Source organism: Etheostoma cragini, chromosome 2, assembly GCF_013103735.1.
Source record: "Etheostoma cragini isolate CJK2018 chromosome 2, CSU_Ecrag_1.0, whole genome shotgun sequence".
Taxonomy (NCBI): Eukaryota; Metazoa; Chordata; class Actinopteri; order Perciformes; family Percidae; genus Etheostoma; species Etheostoma cragini.
This window is the reverse complement of record NC_048408.1, coordinates 5,014,373-5,024,372: the sequence shown is the minus strand read 5'-3', so window position 1 is coordinate 5,024,372 and position 10,000 is coordinate 5,014,373. Positions and strand designations below refer to the sequence as shown.

Below are 10,000 nucleotides of genomic sequence, written 5' to 3'. Positions count from 1 at the left end.
AACTGCAGGGCTGCCAACTTTTCCCCAAATCTTGGAGTGAGATTTGGGGGGGCCAACCCATATTTTGCCGTGTACAAAGCAATTTCTTTGGGTCTTTATCCTTCAGGGTTTAAAATGGGATTTGTAATATGTGGGGGGATGGGGCTCTCCCTCAGGGGGTCTGGGGGTAGGAAAAAAAATGTAAAAATAAACCATTAAATGGCACTTTCTGGAGAGTTTTTTTGCAAAAAAAAATGGAAAAATCAAGTCTTACTTGATATGTGCAAAACTGTAGGGTTAAGAGACTTTGCATTGTTGTATGCCTTGTTGTAAGGCATTTAGCATTTACATTATTTACATTATTAACTTCTTATGATATAAGAACTGACCCAGACAATGTGCCAAACATAATGAACCACATGAAGAGACAGTCGCATATGTCAGCAACAGCCGAGAAGATTTGGGTCTGTGGGGAACAGGTCCAGGGGTCCCTGGTGTAGGGACCAGGGACCCAAAGTTAAATTAATGTTGAGGGATTAAATAAGACCACTGAAATTCTAAAGAATGAGAACCATTGAGTTACATAGATTCTTATCCTTTAACCTTTGTGCCAAGGTTCAGTCATGTTTGGCCCTCATCCTCTGGGCCCCACTTACTGTATTTACTTTATGGGAAAATAAAGACTATTTGTCAGTTTATAAAACATCAAATTAATTATTTACAGTTTAATTTAGAGATGCACCGAGGTTAGAGAAGCACAATAGTGGCCCAACGTTGCAGTATAGTATATGTTGCATATAATGATGCTGAATAAGCCAAAGAAATTGCTTTGTACGCGGCAAAATATGGGTTTGCCCCCCCCCCAAATCTCACTCCAAGGTTTTGGGAAAAGTTGGCAGCTCTGGATGTTAGCCATCTGCGGATCCACTGCCGCTGGGTCTAATGTTAGCCGTCTAGTGAGCAACTGCCACTGCCCCGGATTGTGGGGAAAAACAAATGAATAGTTTCAAATCTGTAAAAAAGACGTAATGAGTGGCACATAATGTTAAGGACCATGACATTTTATTTTGTTTGAGTTGTCACTTGTCCGGTGGGACAAGACAATTTCTCTTCCACTTGACCTACAAAAAAATCCACTGATAAGCGGACAAGCCTTATTGTCAAGCAATGTGTGGTTTTCCTGAGGCTAGTCTGCAGAGCTTTTGCTTGGCTGATTGCCGTGACTTCCTGCAGTCTTCCAGTCTTTGTGCTAAGCTAAGCTAACTGGCTGTTAGATGGGAAAAAAAGAATATTTCACAAAATGTAGAACATTTCCTTTCATGTATATCAGACATATTATGTCCAATTTCAACAAGATTCATCTATCTCTGGGCATTTTTGTGCCTTTATTTTGATAGGACAGCAGAAGACATAAAAGATAAGAGAGAGGGGGTTGACATGCAGTAAAGGGCCCGGACCCGTTGCGTTGAGGAGGAAACTTCTATATATGGGCGCCTGCTGTACCAAAGGTGCCCACAACTCATCTTTGAAATGTTTTATCTTGGGCCATTTAGTTTGTCTATGGTTCCCAAACGGACGGCTCACCTGCTCCACACTGAAAGCAGCAGTTTGTGTTTGAATGAACGCCGACATCTGTTACTAGAGATTACACACCTTACCCAGCATGCTATTAACTTCACAGCAGTGTGGATCAGATTTCAATCAGTGCCCTGTAGCATTACTGCACATTTTTGTGTTTCGGATATCCATCTGTCTGTTTCCCACAGACGACAATAGTAAAAAGCAGTTTCACTATCTTACTGGAGGCTGCTCTGACAGGTGAAATGATTGACGGTTTCTGCCCTTCGACATGAGACTACTGTGCATCCCTCGGTTATAACACACAGCGGTTTGGATCAAAGTCACAGGAGAAGACAGTGTGTCTTCTGTGACCACTTCCTGTCGGACCCCCAGTCGATCCCCCCCTCCGGATATCCACACACAGTCTGATGTCCTCATGAACTCCTGGCACACGTCCCCCCTCCCAACACACAAAGCTGCTTTACTGCCCCACCACTCTTCAGAGCGTATCCCATTGTTCATTATGAAGTGGCATTGCTTGCACAGTCTGCAAATGTTTGAATACTACGCCACATTCACCTTTGGGATTTGGTCCATGCTCCTTAATGCTCATGATTTATTTTTCCATCTGATCCTACTCGGTATAACTACCTCATGGCGCAATGCTCCGGTGAAGCCCTGCACACTCGCCATCTGCCTCTGCAGCTGCAACAACACTGCATTATACGCTGCTTGGATGCTTATAATGACTAATGCTGAATTTCCTGTACCCTGGTTCACCCACTGTGAAAAGGTACATATTGTCACTGTCTTGCGCTGCCTTTTTGCATCGCCTATGAAGTTGTAGTTTACTTGCAGGAGTGTACCTTGATGGTGTGTTCATGTGTGCAGGGAAGTCATTTACTAATCAATGATCAGTTAACTGCCGTTTATCGTTCAATCCCTTTGAGACAGACAGCGGTGTAAAGTGTCAGAAAAGGTTCAAACCCATGTGTTGTGCCAGCATTTAGGCTGAATCCCATTTCTTCTATTTACCCTTACCCCTTACCCCTTACCCCTACCCTAGGCCCTTGAAACCAAGGGGCAAGGGGTAGGGGTGAAAACATACCCATATGAAATGGGACACCACTTGGTTACATCACCATACAGTATTGATCACAAACTTCCAAGGTGCTGTCTCTGTCTGTCAAATGCGTGGGTTTGGACAACAGTGTCATATGCATTTTTATATTTATATATTTTATAGTTATTTTATGTTCACTTTGGTGGTGCAGAGGCAGATGTTCCTATCTGTGTAGTACTTAGGTCTGTTTTCAATATATATGTGTATACATAAACACGGTGTGTTATATATCTGTTTCAGTTATCACCGTTTTGAGTGTCATTGATGTTCGGAAAAACAGATCAAAAAACAAGAACAAAAAAATATCTTCTTTATTGCCCAATAAATTAAACATAACAGGCAAGAACATTACATAAAATATATTATATTACAGAACCATTATCAACTTGTACAACCATAACTTACATGTCACACACAGAAAAAGGCTTCAAATGTGTAAAACTAAAAAAAAAAACACAAGACCACAAACAAATAAATTAACTACCGCTGTTCTGGTATTCCAGACCAGTCCGCTGTTGGCCAGTACACCCCCCCCACACTCATATTTCATCAGTGTCCCGTATCAAAACCAACAACAATCTACAAGTGCATGAACAGGAATTAATTGAAAATGATTACAATAACACAGTAGCAATGCAATAATGAATGTGTACAACATGAACACATGATTTAAGAAACGTCTGCTCGTTTTCAGCCCCAAAGTGGATCAGCTGTTGGTTTTCCTCCGGCGTTCCTCTGTGATACAGGGTGGTATATGTAAAGCACGTAGCGATCTATCATAGAGCTTTAATAATATATACACATATATATATATATATATATATATATATATATATATATATATATATATATATATATATATAGTCCCTTCAAGGCAGAGAAATGCGGGACTGTTGTGCAAATCAATGTTAACGTTAGTGTTAGCGGTTAGCGATTAGCATGGCAACCTAGCGATTTTTTAAAAGTTTCAGTTAAGAACATGTTTGCAAGTATATATATGCACAGGACTGTATAGAGCACAAAACAAGACTGTTGTAACTTTTAAATCAATTGTTTAAGCCGAAAATACTTAAATTCATGGGTCTCTCTGTTGCACAATGTGTATCGCTACCCCTCGAGTTCAAGCAAGCTTGTGTTCTCCCTTGATTTTTTCATTCACTGTCTATGGTTCCTAGGGCCGTCCACCCCTTCGATCACTCATTCTCACGTGAAAACGCAAGGCGTAGGGGTAAGACAGAGAAATGAGATTCAGCCTATGTCCCGTCTCATTTTATTCCAGTGAAGCCTGAAGGTTTTGTTACATTGTTTTGCGACACTGATTTAATATTTTGAACTTGTCCAACCATTCGTTGAATTGCAACAAAAGGGAGTCAAAGACCTTTTCAGTTAAAGGCAATATTTTGTTATTTAAATTATAAATGTGTAATTTATTGCTCAGATGCCCACTTTATTAATACTGTGGTTGCCATGGTTACGGCAGCAGCAAATGGCATACCTAAGCCTTCTAGTAGTTCTTCAATAAAAGGGCCTAGGGTAGAGGAGGAGAGAGAGAGAGCAGTGACAGACTATAATAGGCAATTTTAACATCTTTAGACCTAGATCTTTAGACCCAGAATTGGGAAGTTAAATACACTGTCTGTGTCTCCGTACGGGGAACACTTTGTTAATAAAGTGGGCCAGCAGGACAAGGCCGGGAGGAGACAGGAGGAAAGTCGGGGTCAAATCAAAGACGTTTGGGTGAGCCATTATACAAGTTACTGAAGTTGTTGAGGAATAGCTTAATAAGTAAAAATGAACTCAACTCAGTTTTTTGGTTCTTTTTCACATTGAACAGTCAGTTCAGGAAGCACAAAGCAAGTGACCCAGCATGGTCCAAAACTCTGTAGTCCCTCACACGTTCATTTCCTTAAGCAGCCACTGTAAATCTGTGCAGCCGTGCATGCCCCGCACGTATTCCAGCCTTTCCCTCCTTTTGTCTCTAGAAAAAAATCTGAAAACAAGAAACTATCTTTTTGAAAACATAATTACTTTTTTTCAGTTCAAAGCCTCATTGCGCTGTGTAATGCAAATCTGTATATTTCAAACAGAGATATGGAGGCTGTTCCATGTGTATGAATGTGCATGAGTCATATCAGACTGCCGCCTGTTTGATCAGAGACGCCCTCAGATGTCATACGGTTTTAAATGTGTTCCTCAGTAGAGGAGTCTATTTGTGAATGTTGAGGTATGTGTCTCTTTGTGTGTCTGTGTTCCTCTGAAGCCCACACTAGAGTTCCCACTGTAGACACCCAAGGTCTCTCTTGTTCTCCCCAGTGGCGTTGATTGGGAAACAGCTCCAGGCAACCTCAAGGCCCTGCCTCTAGTTCCTTTATTGTGTGTGTGTGTGTGTGTGTGTGTGTGTGCGTGAGAGAGAAAAAGAGCATCCACGAGTGTGTGTGTTTGCCCTGGTCTCCCACTCAAACTGCTTCATCTTGATTAGCAGCTGCTAACTTTAGATGAAACTACTCAGCAAAAGCAGTAAAAAAAAAAAAAAAGAAGGTAAAGGAGGATTGAGCTTCTGAGATTTTGAGCCCATTCAGAAGTTAATGTAACAGTTTGGGGTTTCCTGAAAGGAGTGAAGGAACAAGGAAGAGAGGGCTGTGGCTAAAAAGGAAAAACAGACAAACACTTGATCTTGTTGAGCAAGAAAGCCACGGCTGACAGAAGGATGCTTCAGGCAGGTAAGGGCGGGGAAAATGGAAGAGAAAGTGGTCAGAAATGAGGAAGCAAGGAAACAAGGGATGAAAGAGAGGATAAGACCAAGGTGGAAATAGAGAGGAGGAATACATTAGAATGGAAGAATCACTGCCAGGTGTTTGAACTTGCAGTGTTTGAGGAAAAAACAGGAAGGATAAAGGTTTGTTTGAGCCCAAGGGCTCTCTCTCTCTCTCTCTCTCTCTCTCTCTCTCTCTCTCTCTCTCTCTCTCTCTCTCTGCTTTCCCTCTGTGTCTCTTTCTCTTACTCAGACAGGCCGATTGAGCTTTTACCTGCAGATCCAGTCGCAGACACACATGCACACCCAGAGTCCAAAGCAGGATGAGACATATATTATATATTATTATAGGTCTGCAGATTGATTTGGACGTGTCCACCAAGGCTATGAGCGGGAGGAATTTGACATCTTTAACCCTTGTGTTGTCCTCCTCCTCAATAATGGACATCAATTTCACATTTTTATCATTTTTTCAGACTTACACCACCTTACTACCACTAGTTTTACACTACTTTTTGGAATTCATGGTCAATACCCTCATTTATATTACTTTTTGAGGTAAAAAAAGCAAAAATTATGAATTATTTTGACTAATATTTAAGATTAGAGGAACATACAGATGAGTTCCCTCAGGAATTAAAGTATTTGCAAAGAGTGTTGTGTGGACTCCAAACCATTTTTTTTGTGGTAATTTGGTTGAAAAGAAACCCATATTTCAGACAGAGACATTTTTAAAAGGGGTCCAATTTGACCCGAGGACAATAGGAATTGGGGTTCATGTGTTTGGGATATTGAAGCATGTTGAATCGCGAGAAGGTTGGGAGGTACTAGTGTCTTCGGGCTTGTTGCAAGGCAGTAGGGTTGGGAACTGAACCCGGCACCTTTACCGGTACCAACCAAGTACTGGTTCAAGTCAAATCAAACGGTGCCAAATACCTAACAGTAAGCCAAAGCTTATGTGTCCTCTCTGCATCTTGACAGAGAACACAGGTCCAACACACACACACACACACACACACACTCACACAGAGGTGCGGACGGAGCAAACTACGTCAGCTCTGCAGTTTTGTCAAAGTCCCGGTGAGTCACGGCAGAGCCGATAAAGTGGTTCCACGTGTGGTTACAGTTTTTCAAAACTTCACTGCTTTAAAAGCTGTCGCACTGCTGTTGACATTACACTTCCTGTGAGACCAGCAGACACAACAATGGGTCTCTATGCCCTGGGGACTGACTGACAGGCTGAGGTTGCAAGGCAACTTTATTTCTACAGCACCTTTCAGGAACAAGGCAACTCAAAATGCTTTACATGAAACATTAAAAAGAGCATCGGTTATGATGGAAATAAAACAGCCTGAAATATAATAATATACAAGTACAAGAATAAAATTAGAATCATCATTCAGTTTAATATGTTGTAGGGAGGAGATTGGGAGGAGGGAGGGAGGGGTTTTATTTTTTATTTAATATCTGTCAGTTTACAGTATTCTATATAAAAATCAAAATGTTCAAAGTAAATAGGATACATAGGTTTGGAATTATTTTGACAACTAATCATTTCTTTTGTAATTAGAGAGAAAAGTATCGTTGGGCACCGGGAACCAAATCTCAGGTACCGGTACTGACATTGGTTCAGATGCGAAATGCACCCAACCATCAAGGAAATGTCCAAATGCAAAATATGAAAACATGTAGTGAATTAATGTTGGTATAATCAATTTTAGGGCTGCAACTAACTGTAATCTTTATTGTCAATCTGTTGATTATTATTCTCAACTAATCGATTGGTTGTTTGGTCTATAAAATGTTTGAAAAGTGCCCAAGATGACTTCCTCCAATGTCTTAGTTTGCTCCAAAACTCAAATATGTTCCGTTTACTGCCATAAAGGAGTAAATGAACTAGATGGAATCTGATAATTTTGCCTATTGATAATTGATGATTAAACAGTTGAAGACTAATGGATTTAATTGAATAATCTTTGCAGCTCTAATCCATTCCAAAGCACAATCATGAAAAAATAAAAAACAATTCATCAAGAGAATAAAAAGATCCCTGCCAGAAACACAATATGCCTTATTTATGCCTCAAGCGTCAGTAGAACTTCACACAACAGTTTCATACTGTATTTGAAGCTGATGGGAAGATGAGAAGCTGATGGGACGATGAGAAAAAACACAAAATGGAATCGATTTGAAAATGATATGTGATTCTTCCACCCTGTGTTTACCTTTTCATCACGTCACAGCGTCTCAGCGCGCGCGCTTCAATTAGATTGAGAGAGCCGTGGGAGTTTGAGCGAGTGTGAGAAGTCTACGAATATGGCGCGCTACATAACAAGAGCACGACTCAAACAATGCTCTTCATCTCTCGGAGAGCTTCCTGCCTTTTTTTGCGCACTCGCAAAAATACTCACACACACACCATCGCACACACTTGCTCCCAGATCTCAGGAGGGAAGTAGGGAAAGCATTAGAGAGTTGTCTCCATTCACTTTCATCTCTTCATCTCTTTTTAATACCTCCTCCTTTCTGGAGTTTTCTTCTTTCTACTTCTCAGCTGTTATTTTACCAGCACAAAGTGTGTGTGAAGTAGATTCCCAATCAATCAATGAACGGTTTCTGGTTCTGAGTTTGAAAGACTTAGTATCTACTGTTTGCCTTCAAGACGTGCACAGGCTGAGTGAGTGAGTGAGTGAGTGAGAGAATGTGTGCACATATTAGATCACACCAGGACCATGCATTTGCCTTTTCTTCTGCACTCCTTTGCCCTGGCTAACACAGCTGGCTTCCTCATATCAATTAGGAAGTACTCTGCAGCTCCATTCCTTTGCAAAGTGTCACAACGCACTGAGCACTGGACTGTGTGCGTGTGTGGGTGTGTGTGGGTGTGTACATCCAGCTTGGCAAAGCAGTATGTGCGTGTATCTGCTCAGCGTAGGAATGAAAATGTGAGTGTGTGCCCTTCAGACTGCTCACGCTTCATTTCCCGGCTGAATGAGACCAGAATCTCCCACTATTCACTGGAGAATCCTTCCTGAATTCTCTCTCTACCAGGGTCCTGCTTCAGTAAGCACTCTTAATGGTAACCCAACAAATGTGTGTGGCGTGCATGCGCAAATGTGTGTGTGTGTGTGTGTGTGTGTACGCACACATACACAGAGCAGTGAAGTAAAATTTGTTCTCAAACTACAGTGCTAGGTTTCTGTGTGTGTGATTTTGTGTACATATGGTTGTGTGTGCGACTGCACAGGGACTTGACGAGCAGCTTAGGTTGGTAGAAGTACATCAAAGAGAGTTTAAGGTCAAAAGGGCCCGAGAGAGAGAGAGAGAGAGAGAGAGAGAGAGAGAGAGAGAGAGGGAAAGAGAGAGAGGGGACATGGCACACGTGTAGTAAGAAAATACACTAATTTCACCTCTTGCTCTCTTTATTTTTCTTTGGATTCTCTCACCACCATCTTTCACTCTCTCTAATTTCCTGCCTTCATCCCCCCTTTCTCATTGCCCTCCTTTTATGGTTCTCTAAGCCTCATTTGCCTCTTTTTTTTGTACATGCATGTACACGCAAACACACAACGCATTTCATCATCAAAGTTTCCTAGGAAGCTCACCCCTATAACTGCATCAGGGTCTTCTCTTGGGAAAACAAAGAAAATTTGCTGAAAATAGTTTCACTTTTGATTTAGCTAAAGATCCCCTTTTATTGTTCTTTCTTCCTTGTTGTGTGATGTTGTATTATGCCTAAAGAGGACCCATGCTGGGAAAATTGGCCCGAGATAAATGACCAAAAAGCCCTTATAATAAGCACACATAATGACCTGTGTGCGTATGTTTTTCTGTGTTTTCGTTGTGGTCTGTTTGTATTTTCGAGTATGCGTTCACCGGGTGCTTGTGTGCACGTTCATCTGTGCGTCTGCATGCACTTGATAATGATATTCATGAATTATGCATGCAGTGTGATGCTTTTCATTCAATTTCAGCTCTTTTTTTCCCCGTAAACAACATTACAGAGGCGGGTCTCTGGGCATTTGGCTGTAAATAAACTCAAACTAATAGACTTCAACTCTGGGCAGCACCCGCCTGCAAAACACTCACCAGGGAGCAAGCTTAACAAACGGCCTCCAGGCACTGTTCTCAGGTCAGCTCTGGTGTGTTACTGTTGACTGTCAGGGCCACTGGTTAAGGTTAGGGAAAACAGATCTGAAATCAGCACTCTTAGGGCAAAGCATATGAGGCGATAAGCCAACAAAAGCTAGACTAGTTTTAATATTCACTCGCATGAATTAGCATGTTATATCCACAAAGGTTTTTGTGCCCTGAGCTGAAAAAGATAAATAAATTAAACTATTTTGATTGTGTGTGAGTTGATTTCTGTCTTCTGGGAATGTGCTTATACCATTCATACATACGCGCAGGTGTTTGTCATCGGGTTAAGGTTGCGTGTGTGAAGTGCTGGAGGAGCGAGTGGTGGTGCGGATGCATGTTGCCGTACATGACTGCTCATATCTCCCTCGTCTATGATCTGTGACCTTGTCCTCGCTCATCACTCGTCGCTTGTGACTGCACTTTTGCTCCAAGCGCCCCCCCCCCCC

General features: G+C 41.7%; 2 long non-coding RNA genes across 2 annotated transcripts in view; both read left to right on the top strand.

Moving 5' to 3' along the window:
* LOC117936915 overlaps positions 1 to 10,000 on the top strand; it is a 672,281-nt gene that overhangs the window by 257,662 nt on the left and 404,619 nt on the right. The gene's annotated exons all lie outside the window — the stretch shown is intronic.
* LOC117936923 overlaps positions 1 to 10,000 on the top strand; it is a 15,394-nt gene that overhangs the window by 2,271 nt on the left and 3,123 nt on the right. The gene's annotated exons all lie outside the window — the stretch shown is intronic.